Here is a 13,663-nt window from a genome sequence, read left to right as displayed (position 1 = left end):
AATCAGTGCAGAAATCCAGGTCATTTCAAAGGGTTCACTTACTTTTTCTCGCAACTGTATATTTGGGGCACCTTTCCAACAAAAACATATTGTGAAAGCAAAACACCCCTTTACCTGAATATCGAAGAAGGAAAAAGATCAAAGTGTCTGAGAGCGGAAGGAATTGCGTGCGTCATCTGGCCCCGCTTAGACGTCACATTCTATACTCTCAATTACGCTTATTACAAGGGATCTTGAAGGAAAACACTGACATCTGTCGAATCCAATCACGGGAGCTCTGAGGAATGTGATTCATGCTTCTTCCCTTACAAAACGTACATAAGTAATTGCACCTCCCTCTGGAAATTACACGCAGCCCTAATTTCCTATAGGAAATATCAGGTTTTCATACCTCGGACCCCTCCCAGTACTCTGTCTGCGGCTTTTATCTTCATAGCTGCCTTTAAAGGAATTGCTGAAAAGGGGGACATGTTACCAGCAGCGACACTCCTTGTAATTCCAACACTTTTGGTCACTGGCACCTCTTTAACTCTGTCATACCCAGAGGAATGGCACACATTCCAGGAATTGTGTAGACTGCTGGCAGCCACCTTGCGTTCCTGAGATATCTGCGCAGCAGTCAGAGTGGGAATTAGGATCAGTACCAGCATTTCGTGGCTGCATTGGCTGTTTTATGTTTCCAAATCTTGACAGATGTTGAGATGTTATTTTAAGTCCCCTGGGAAAACAGGCTTTGTTCTTACTGCTGGTCAATGGAATGACCTCTTGGCTATGCATTCGAGATTCAAGGGTATCTGACACCAAGCTGACCCTTTAAAGGAATGCTCCAGGAAAATGTGTCCCCGATGCTATGACTAGTACAGGTCCTCAGGGCGTGCATGTTAAAGAACACCAAAGAGAGAGCCCCATGTGTCATGTATTGCCCCTCATGTCCTGCACTGGGCATAACAAGGTTATCCGATCTGTCAGGAATGTTCCTTTAAAGGGGTTGTCCAACAAAATTAACTTATCAGCTATCCAAAGGATAGGGAATGAGTGTGTAATAGGTGGAGCTTGATCTCTGATTACGAGAACAGGCTTTTTAAGCTTCCCCGAATTATAGTGGTGGTGTACTACAGCTTCTGGGTCAATAGGGACCTGAACCTTCACAGGGAGATAGCGGTCTTCTGGAGATGCCTTTGGTCTCCACTAGGGTGTTTCAGTTGGAACCAGCTGGTCCTAGTCTTTAACCCCTTAAGGACCAAGCGTGGCAAATATGTGGTGCTTTACCCTTTCCAATCCAATTTGTATCCTGGTTTTCCTAGAGGGCTTACTCTTTTTCTGCTGTTATACAACGGCGCTATATGCTGGCTAAAGCCAGTACTGCATGAGGTGACATGTTGGATAGGCTAAAACAGCAGAGAGGCTGGCAATATACAGTAAGAGAGCCCCAACGGGCGTCTTACAACGTTGGAGTTGTACAGCCTTAAATCATAATGTCTTTAGACGTCAGACAGTGGATTGGAAAGGGTTAATCCTGGGCTTTAATCCCAGACAATAGCAGAAGTACAGTGTGAGATTAAAGCCTCTGCTCCTGCAATCAAGCAGGAGCAGGTCGGGTTCTCAGCTGTTAGATACAGCAGAGGACCCAGAGAAGAAGGGAGAAGTGGTTTTAACAGCTTCTGCATTCTCCTTTCCAAGCTACATAGAACTCAATGAGCGCTATGTACTAAAAAGTAAAAGGGAAAGTATTACTTCTACTATGCGACCCGGCAATCATGTGACCAGCGGGTACCCTCTGTCACAGAAGATCTGCAGAGTCCTAGCAGACCCTGATCAGCTCTGTTAGTGACTATTATCACACAGGGGGATGCTTTTTGCTGTAACTGAATGTTCTAGCTACAGTGGAAAAGTGTCAAATAAAAAAACCCAAAAACAATGTGAATGACCCCCAGAGGTCTTATATGACGCCAAGCGGGACATAAAAAAATAGTTACAAAAATAAGTTTTAAAAATTTGCAGAATACGATAAAAATGTATACATAAAAAAGAAAATGACCAACAGCCAACGCCAACAAAAACCATCGCCGTATGTGCCCTGTAGTCCAAACCTATGCATAATATATATCAAAATATCTGAAAAACAGGCACCCTTCCCTAACTTTGCTTTTGTGTAAATATACTAATTTTAAAAATAAACAACTATAAATAGCTTTTACACCCAATAAAACTAAAAAAGGGGGGAAAAAGCCAGTGGAAAAAAAATAGCCCTATATGTCATGGAAAAAAAAACGCAGCAAAAATAATTTTGGTAGCCGAAGAAAAAAAAAAATAGGGCAGTAAAACTCCCACATGGTTAAAATCCCTAAAAAAATTCTAGTCCTTTAGGTACAAAACACCCTGTTCCTTAAAGTGGTTGTCCCGCGCCGAAACGGGTTTTTTTTCTTATTCAATAGGCCCCCCGTTCGGCGCGAGACAAACCCAATGCATGTGTTAAAGAAAAACAACCGTTTAGTACTTACCCGAATCCCCGCGCTGCGGCAACTTCTTCCTTACCTTAGCAAGATGGCCGCCGGGATCTTCACCCACGATGCACCGCGGGTCTTCTCCCATGGTGCACCGTGGGCTCTGTGCGGTCCATTGCCGATTCCAGCCTCCTGATTGGCTGGAATCGGCACACGTGACGGGGCGGAGCTACGAGGACCAGTTTTCCGGCACGAGCGGCCCCATTCACCAGGGAGAAGACCGGACTGCGCAAGCGCATCTAATCGGGTGATTAGACGCTGAAATTAGACGGCACCATGGAGACGAGGACGCTAGCAACGGAACAGGTAAGTGAATAACTTCTGTATGGCTCATAATTAATGCACGATGTACATTACAAAGTGCATTAATATGGCCATACAGAAGTGTATAGACCCACTTGCTTTCGCGGGACAACCCCTTTAAGGGGTTAACACTGAGAAGTCCTTCACTGGTTTGTCTGGCCATGCCACAATGGCAGTCCAATGTCCTTGGGGCCTATGTACTCTTGTGTAATACAGGCATTTGTAGTGTGGTACAAGCGAGGTGATAAAAGCGAGCATCTGAGAGCGGGAAGGAGTTCTGGGTCTTCTTCAATCTGTGTTGGAGCAGGGTTCCGTCTTACCTGCTGCGCGGAGCTAACAGAGCCGCATGGGAGCACCATCAGCTCCCGTGTCGGTAAAGATGGAAGAGGAGGAAGACATCCCGTAGCGTATGGAGTGTGGATGTAGTAGGAGTGAGCACCATCCAGAGAAAGAGAGATTGAGCAACTCAAATCCTAATTGCTGATTAACCAGGTACACGTTTACATCACGGCAGGTAATTTTTACTGTGTGGTCGTCTGCCAACGGATGACCACACAGAAGTACGTGATTTCAGCACCCACGCAGAGAATAAGCAGGTGACATATAGATAACGTGGACTATAGGGCCGTATTGTTCCTGTGTAATTTTTGCCTCCCAACCTCTGAGCTTCTGCCCATAACTACTGCTGCCATGAATCTACCTGTAACTACTGCCGTGAACCTACCTGTAACTACTGCCGTGAATCTACCTGTAACTACTGCCGTGAATCTACCTGTAACTACTGCCGTGAACCTGCCTGTAACTACTGCCGTGAACCTGCCTGTAACTACTGCCGTGAATCTACCTGTAACTACTGCCGTGAATCTACCAGTAACTACTGCTGTGAATCTGCCTGTAATTACTGCCGTGAATCTACCTGTAACTACTGCCGTGAATCTACCTGTAACTACTGCCGTGAATGTACCTGTAACTACTGCCGTGAATCTACCTGTAACTATTGCCGTGAATCTACCTGTAACTACTGCCGTGAACCTACCTGTAACTACTGCCGTGAATCTACCAGTAACTACTGCCGTGAATCTACCTGTAACTACTGCCATGAATGTACCTGTAACTACTGCCGTGAATCTACCAGTAACTACTGCCGTGAATGTACCTGTAACTACTGCTGTGAATCTGCCTGTAACTACTGCCATGAATGTACCTGTAACTACTGCCGTGAATCTACCAGTAACTACTGCCGTGAATCTACCTGTAACTACTGCCGTGAATCTACCTGCAACTACTGCCGTGAATCTACCTGTAACTACTGCTGTGAATCTACCTGTAACTACTGCCGTGAATCTACCTGTAACTACTGCCGTGAATCTACCTGTAACTACTGCCGTGAACGTACCTGTAACTACTGCCGTGAACGTACCTGTAACTACTGCCGTGAATCTACCAGTAACTACTGCCGTGAATGTACCTGTAACTACTGCTGTGAATCTGCCTGTAACTACTGCCGTGAATGTACCTGTAACTACTGCCGTGAATCTACCTGTAACTACTGCCGTGAATCTACCTGTAACTGCTGCCGTGAATCTACCTGTAACTGCTGCCGTAAATCTACCAGTAACTACTGCCGTGAATGTACCTGTAACTACTGCTGTGAATCTGCCTGTAACTACTGCCGTGAATGTACCTGTAACTACTGCCGTGAATCTACCTGTAACTACTGCCATGAATCTGCCTGTAACTACTGCTGTGAACCTACCTGTAACTACTGCCGTGAATCTACCAGTAACTACTGCTGTGAATCTGCCTGTAACTACTGCCGTGAATCTACCTGTAACTACTGCCGTGAATCTGCCTGTAACTACTGCCGTGAATGTACCTGTAACTACTGCCGTGAATCTACCTGTAACTACTGCCGTGAATCTACCTGTAACTACTGCTGTGAATCTACCTGTAACTACTGCTGTGAATCTGCCTGTAACTACTGCCATGAATGTACCTGTAACTACTGCTGTGAATGTACCTGTAACTACTGCTGTGAATGTACCTGTAACTACTCCTGTGAATCTGCCAGTAACTACTGCCGTGAATGTACCTGTAACTATTGCCGTGAATCTGCCTGTAACTACTGCCGTGAATGTACCTGTAACTGCTGCCATGAATCTACCTGTAACTAATACTGTAAATCTACCTGTAACTACTGCTGTGAATCTACCTGTAACTACTGCCGTGAATCTACCTGTAACTACTGCTGTGAATCTACCTGTAACTACTGCTGTGAATCTGCCTGTAACTACTGCCATGAATGTACCTGTAACTACTGCTGTGAATGTACCTGTAACTACTGCTGTGAATGTACCTGTAACTACTCCTGTGAATCTGCCAGTAACTACAGCCGTGAATGTACCTGTAACTACTGCTGTGAATCTACCTGTAACTACTGCCGTGAATCTACCAGTAACTACTGCCGTGAATGTACCTGTAACTACTGCTGTGAATCTGCCTGTAACTACTGCCGTGAATGTACCTGTAACTACTGCTGTGAATCTACCTGTAACTACTGCCGTGAATCTACCTGTAACTACTGCTGTGAATCTACCAGTAACTACCGCCGTGAATGTACCTGTAATTACTGCCGTGAATCTACCTGTAACTACTGCTGTGAATCTGCCTGTAACTACTGCCGTGAATGTACCTGTAACTACTGCTGTGAATCTACCTGTAACTACTGCCGTGAATCTACCTGTAACTACTGCTGTGAATCTACCAGTAACTACCGCCGTGAATGTACCTGTAATTACTGCCGTGAATCTACCTGTAACTACCGCCGTGAATGTACCTGTAATTACTGCTGTGAATGTACCTGTAACTACTGCTGTGAATGTACCTGTAACTACTGCTGTGAATCTACCTGTAACTACTGCTGTGAATGTACCTGTAACTACTGCCGTGAATGTACCTGTAACTACTGCCGTGAATCTACCTGTAACTACTGCTGTGAATGTACCTATAATTACTGCAGTGAATCTACCTGTAACTACTGCCGTGAATCTACCTGTAACTACTGCTGTGAACCTGCCTGTAACTACTGCCGTGAATCTACCAGTAACTACTGCCGTGAATGTACCTATAATTACTGCAGTGAATCTACCTGTAACTACTGCTGTGAATCTACCAGTAACTACTGCCGTGAATCTACCTGTAACTACCGCCGTGAATGTACCTGTAATTACTGCTGTGAATGTACCTGTAACTACTGCCGTGAATCTACCTGTAACTACTGCTGTGAATGTACCTGTAACTACTGCTGTGAATCTACCTGTAACTACTGCTGTGAATGTACCTGTAACTACTGCCGTGAATCTACCTGTAACTACTGCTGTGAATGTACCTATAATTACTGCAGTGAATCTACCTGTAACTACTGCCGTGAATCTACCTGTAACTACTGCTGTGAACCTGCCTGTAACTACTGCCGTGAATCTACCAGTAACTACTGCCGTGAATGTACCTATAATTACTGCAGTGAATCTACCTGTAACTACTGCTGTGAATCTACCAGTAACTACTGCTGTGAATCTACCTGTAACTACTGCTGTGAATGTACCTGTAACTACTGCTGTGAATGTACCTATAATTACTGCAGTGAATCTACCTGTAACTACTGCCGTGAATCTACCTGTAACTACTGCTGTGAATGTACCTGTAACTACTGCTGTGAATGTACCTATAATTACTGCAGTGAATCTACCTGTAACTACTGCCGTGAATCTACCAGTAACTACTGCTGTGAATCTACCTGTAACTACTGCCGTGAATGTACCTGTAACTACTGCCGTGAATGTACCTGTAACTACTGCCGTGAATGTACCTGTAACTACTGCTGTGAATCTACCTGTAACTGCTGCCGTGAATCTACCTGTAACTGCTGCTGTGAATGTACCTGTAACTACTGCTGTGAATCTACCTGTAACTACTGCTGTGAATGTACCTGTAACTACTGCCGTGAATCTACCTCTAACTACTGCTGTGAATGTACCTGTTACTACTGCTGTGAATCTACCTGTAACTACTGCTGTGAATGTACCTGTAACTACTGCCGTGAATCTACCAGTAACTACTGCCGTGAATGTACCTGTAACTACTGCTGTGAATCTGCCTGTAACTACTGCCGTGAATCTACCTGTAACTACTGCCGTGAATCTACCTGTAACTACTGCCGTGAATCTACCTGTAACTACTGCTGTGAATCTACCTGTAACTACTGCCGTGAATCTACCTGTAACTACTGCCGTGAATCTACCTGTTACTACTGCTGTGAATCTACCTGTAACTACTGCCGTGAATGTACCTGTAACTACTGCTGTGAATCTGCCTGTAACTACTGCCGTGAATGTACCTGTAACTACTGCCGTGAATCTACCTGTAACTACTGCCGTGAATGTACCTGTAACTGCTGCCGTGAATCTACCTGTAACTACTGCTGTGAATCTACCTGTAACTACTGCCGTGAATCTACCTGTAACTACTGCCGTGAATCTACCTGTAACTACTGCCGTGAATCTACCTGTAACTACTGCCGTGAATCTACCTGTAACTACTGCCGTGAATGTACCTGTAACTGCTGCCGTGAATCTACCTGTAACTACTGCTGTGAATCTACCTGTAACTACTGCCGTGAATCTACCTGTAACTACTGCCGTGAATCTACCTGTAACTACTGCCGTGAATCTGCCTGTAACTACTGCCGTGAATCTACCTGTAACTACTGCCGTGAATCTACCTGTAACTACTGCTGTGAATCTACCTGTAACTACTGCCGTGAATCTACCAGTAACTACTGCCGTGAACCTACCTGTAACTACTGCCGTGAATCTACCTGTAACTACTGCCGTGAATCTACCTGTAACTACTGCCGTGAATCTACCTGTAATTGCATGTTTTGCAAAGTTATTCAAGTAAAGTTTTACCAGTCCTCAACCGTTCCTGAGGTCCCGAGGTACGATACACTTGTCCAGTGTTCATTAATCCGCTGTGTATAAATGCTGGTGTGTGAAACGGTGGCATCATGAACCTGACAACTACTACCCCCTTATCCTGAGGACTACTGGCCCTGTCCTCTTCTGCAGTAACTCCCTCCGGGACCAGGAGTTGGTAAGTGCCACCGTGACAGGTCCATGCACTACACCCTCCCAACTCCAGGCGTATGCGTGGGTAGAGAGCCATTTCCCTGCAGTATCCCACGTATGGGTACTACAATGCAATTTTGGCATTTATCTACCAACGTATTGCACATCCCCCCTACATATAGATCTGGGGGCACCAAGGATTGCGACAGCTGTTAGAAGGACGAACAGCGCACAAAACCACCAACAAATTGGGGTACGTTCTTAACCAGCTTATTTTGTGCCTTAAGGACCAAGTAATTTTCAAAGTCGCATTGCAAGAGCCAGACCTCCTTGACATAGCTGTATGAAGGCTTGTTTTTTTTGTCACACGTATTTTTTTACTCTGGGGGTACATATAAGGAGCTGTATAACATTTATTACATTTTTTGAGGGGAAGAAGAAAAAAGCACTCAGAAAGTCTTCCATTGGTCCTTGGCATTTGTCTTTATAGGGTTTATCATTTGGGATAAGTATCCTGACAACTTTCTTCTCCGCATCAGCACAGTTACTGCAATACCAAGGTTATAGAGATTTTTAATTTCTTACTACTTTTGCACAAAAAAAACATCTTTTTAAAGAAAAATAATTGAATCTGTATCGCCACATTCTAGCATCCATAAGGCCGCCCACACAGACCGCTTTTTACAGTGTTTTGCGCGCACCGCTAAACACTGTCAGAGGCTCCCGTTGTTTTTAACGGACTCTTTCACCCAGGTGCAAACAGCCGCTCAAATGCAGCGCTGATTTTGAAACAGAGTATGTCCTATTTTTGAGCATTGAGCTAAGGTGACCAGATTTTCACAGAGTCAAAGCAGGACAAAGGGGTGTGGTCATGGGCGGGGCTTATCACAACTTATGATTTTACCTTTGTCATTATAAAAAGTACAGGCCAGTTAAAAAAAAACCAAAAAAACAAAAAACGAGGAAGCAAATTCCGCAGCATTTCTGCATCCCAAAAACATTTCGAGCCCGGGGAAAAAAACGCAACATGCTCTATTTTCATGCGCAATGGAAGGCCGTCTGCCCAAAATCATGCAGTGAACTGTGTGATTTCGCTGGCTTAAATGTGAACACCTGGGCCTACCGAGTCAGCTGACCAGCTTGGTAAGTAGGCTGCCCCGCCTACTCTAACATGGCGCTGCACAATAAAGTACAGTAAAATGTGCCGATATGGGTACAATAGCCCACGATCTGCCTAGTGCGTATATGCCTCATGATAACAGGCGTATATGCACTTACCCCTGTGTGAGGCCGTCCTTAAGCAGTAGATTCAAAATGAAGAACGAAGCATACACACATCCAGGGGTTACATGGGCATATGATGACCGCATAGTGGACAAGTGCTGTACGCCCGTGTGATACGCGGTAAGTCACAGGCATTCAATTACACTGCCTTAGGGCTTATGCCCGCGGGCATACATCAGCTGGGTTTTCACATTCGGCCGATATACGCTGCCCCTCTGATGCATTGGTTTACAATGCATCAGTGCACAGTGGCATATCTCTGCAGCGCAAAAGCGCCCAGTCGGGTGCTGTCACGTCGGCGGCAGAAGCGGCATAGATTCCTATGAGAGCCAATGACAGCTGCAGGAGAAGGGAGGTGGAAGGGAGTTTAGTAGCGTGACAGCTAAACTCCGTCCCCCTTCTCTTCTCCTCTCTGCCCCTTGCCGCTGTTTGCAATGGGAGGGGTGGGTTAGGGGTAGCCCCGTCCCTCCCATTGCAAACAGTGGCAAAGGGCGGGAGCTAGTGCGCTGAGCTCCCACCCCGCTCCACCCCTTTCCCTTGCAGAGAGCCGTTGAGGGGGAGGGAAGGGCTGTCTTGCTCTGCCCGACAGTGTACATGCCGCCTGGTGCATCACACGATAGCGTATATCGGCCGGTCATTTTCACGTGTGAATAAGCCCTTACGCAGTTCTGCTCATATTAGCGTGTCGAAATTGCCTAATACGCGAACGCAAAACAGCGCATCATGTTCTATTTTGCGCATATATACCCACAATAGAGTCCATCATTGTCTATGGGTGTGTATACATAAACAAAAAAAAATAGGTGGGCTGCGTATGACAGTGTGCATGAGATACGCTGTCAGGCGCAGTACAATTTCACCGCCATATGCGGCAGTACGCCGAGTGGCCACTGGCTCCACAGCTGTAAAACGCTGTATCACCCACGCAGTGTTTCCTACTTATGGCCATGTGAGCCTGAATGTGACTGCTTTGTAACTGCCAAGAGTTAAAGGTGCCTATAGAGGGCTTTGCAAAAATATTCACTTTCACCGATGACTTCAGCCAGTATTATTTTTATTACAAAGCTGTATGCTTTAAAAGGGTTGTCCAGTTGTAAACTATTGATGGCCTATTCACAGGGTAGGCCATCTATAGAAGATCGACAGAGTCCACCACACAGGACACCATTGATGAGCTGTTTGCACTCATGCATTGAGCTGATTTCTGCAGGAAGCAGACAGCTCCGTTCCTGCTGCAGTGGTGAGGCTTGGTATTACAGGCACAGTTCCCATTGAAGTAAAGGACCTGTAATACCAACCTTGACCACTGTACGTTGTGATACGATAAAAAGGAGGCCCCATAGGGAAACCTGGAAAATTAAAAAAATAAATAAATAAATCGCACGTCGCAGAAAGATTTAGCAAGGCACAATTTTTTGCTCTCAACACTGCATGAGTGAATACATCGCAGATGGGATGGAAACCATTGTAAATCATTGCTTTCATAAATCTGCGTTTTTACTCACTCTTGCATCACACGAAAATTGTACGATTTTCTCGTCCGTGTGAAAGCACCCTAAGGCTGTATTCACACGAATGTGTATCGGCTCGGTTTTCACGCCGAGCCGATATACGTCTTCCTCATCTGCAGGGGGGGGGGGGGGGAGGATGGAAGAGCCAGGAGCAGTGCCTCTCTGCCTCCTCTGCACTATTTGCAATGGGGAGAGGTGGGACAGGGGCGGGGCTAATTTGCGGATTTTAGCCCCGCCCCATCCCGCGTCCTTTTTATTGCAAATAGCGCAGAGGGGCGGAGAGGAGGCAGAGAGGGGGCGGGAGCTCAGTTCCTGCTCCTGGCTCTTCCATCCTCCCCCCTGCAGATGAGGAAGACGTATATCGGCTCGGCGTGAAAACCGAGCTGAGATACGTTTGTGTGAAAGCACCCTAAGGGTGGCTTCAGATGAGTGTATGTACAAATATGCTCGACTCAGGGCAACATATTCGTGCAGTAAACGGGGTTAATTTGCACGCGTATTGGCACCTTGTACTATACTTTTTTGCACACACAGGGACTGTTAATATGTGCGCAATACACTCCCCTACCCCGATTTAAAGGGCTCTTTAGCTAATGAGGTCCAAATGTGTTCATTTTTAAGGAATTGCACAGCGTATTGCATATCCAGTTACGTATTGCACGTGCGTTTGTGCACCTCCCATAGACTCCTATGGGGACCCCTGGTAAGCAAAAATGCAGGAAAATAGAGCAGGTCCTTCTTTTTTGCGCGCACACAAAAATCATTAAATGTGAACAAGCCCATTGACATCAGTGGGTTCTATTCTCTTTATAATGCGTGCACAATGTGCGGCGCAAATACGTTCGCACTAGCTGACATATATATACTGGGGGGCTAGCTACATAATTAATGAATTTTAAAGTGGCCTTTTAAATATGCTTCTTGCAGAAGTATCCGGCCCTTCGGACTAGTACTTGGTAGAACGATACGTGCTGCAGTAACAGCTCTTGGTCTGTTAGGACGTTCTCTGCACCCCCATTCTGTGGAGTAGACTGCAGGCTGCTGAGGTTGGTTGGATGATTCTTGGGGACTGCAATTCTTAAATTGTGGCTCATATGTGATGTTATACCTATGCAAAAAAAAATTTTTAATTCAGAATTTTCTAGGGGGTTTCTCTTTCTGCCATTATACAATGGCGCCATCTGCTGGCTAGAGCCAGTACTGTGGTATATGACATGCCGAAGAGGCCCCAACAACAGAGCGGCCAGTAATCTACGGTAAGAATACCCTGCCGGACGTCTTCCAACATCGGAGCTGTACAGCCTTCAATCAGAATGTCTTTAGACGTCAGACAGTGGATTGGAAAGGGTTAAACTTCCCAAATAGTTGAATTTTAATGCATTGATAATTCTTCAGTAGACTATAAAATTAGTCTCTCACTTTAAGGGCTTATTCAGACTACCGTATATCGGCCGCGTATTCACCCCGGCCGATATACGGCATCCCTCTCTTCAGGGGGAGGAGGCTGGAAGAGCCAGGAGCAGTGCACTGAGCTCCTGCCCCCTCTCCCCCCCTGGCACTCTTTGCAATGGGAGGGGGCGGAGCCAACTCCTAAGACTTAGCTCCGCCCCCATCCCGCCTCCTCGCATTGCAAATAGTGCCGAGAGGCGGAGAGGGGGCGGGAGCTCAGAGCACTGCTCCAGGCTCTTCCAGCCTTCTCCCCCTACAGAGAGACGCCATATATCGGCCGGCGTGAATACACGGCCGATATACGGTCGTCTGAATAAGCTCTAAGGCCGCTTTCGGACGAGCGTATATTAACGCTCTTTGCAGATAGTATTTCAGAGCTAATGTAAATCTATGTATACATTCACATGGCCGTATTTTTCACAGCCGTATTATAAAAAAAAACGCAGCATGACCTATTTTTACCTGTTTTTGCCCCCATTTTTGTATTCAAAAGTATTATTTTCTAATGGATAATTACGGATCAGTATTTGCCCTCTAATAAATAAAAGCCAGACAGTTAATACGGAGGCAAATACAGATCCAACAATGATGAAATACTGATGACATAAGCTCGTGATGTCATCTGTGACACGTCCGTATTACAAATCTGTACGTGTTACAATACGCTCGTCTGAAAGTCACATTCAGATATGTTAGAATGATTGAACACACCAGTGCCTGACACATGATTGAAGTACAAAATTAGTCAATTATTGCCATCTGCTGACTAAAGATTGCACTGCATTAATCAGTGATCGCATACCTTGGAAATGATTGGAAAATATTACCACCTGCTGGCCAAAGCCTAAATTGCAGCTGTTAGCTCAATTATAACTTATTGCTAAAAAAAATTTTTTTAGCCACTGTTGCTTTTTCTGATGCCCTATTTTCTTATAACATTTCATTACAATGACAGTGTAAGTAAAAGTAAATATGGTTTAACTTTTTGTTCAAATTACCTCTAATAAAACAAAAAAAAAATGAAAAAAATTCAGTGGTAACAGCCCTGTGTGTCAGCAAACCAAATTCAGCAAAAATAATTTTGGCAGCCCAAGAAAAAAAATAGGACCATGCTTTACAATGCAGTGTAAATATGGGTCTAATGAGGTTGACGACCAAAGCCCAATTTACATGGGACGACTGCTGGGCAAACGATGGCCAACACGTCCCTACATGTACTCGCTCCCGTGCTGTCATACAGGAGCGAGTATTGCTGGCTCAAAGTGGTGAGGCTGGAGATTTCTCTCCTCGCTCTGCCCCGCCCCTCTTCATTGACTTAACATGGCGGCCGTTCAGTACACTGAACGCTCATTGGTCAGTATTTTATGCAGCTTAAAATCCTGGATGATGATCGTTCAGTGTAAACAGCGGCCGTTCAGTACTGAACAGCCGCTATGTTAAGTCAATGGAAAGGGACGGGGGAGCGAGGGGAGAGAAATCTCCTGCA

The sequence above is a fragment of the Eleutherodactylus coqui genome, chromosome 13 (genome assembly GCF_035609145.1).
Source record: "Eleutherodactylus coqui strain aEleCoq1 chromosome 13, aEleCoq1.hap1, whole genome shotgun sequence".
Lineage (NCBI taxonomy): Eukaryota > Metazoa > Chordata > Amphibia > Anura > Eleutherodactylidae > Eleutherodactylus > Eleutherodactylus coqui.
This window is presented reverse-complemented; position numbering follows the sequence as displayed.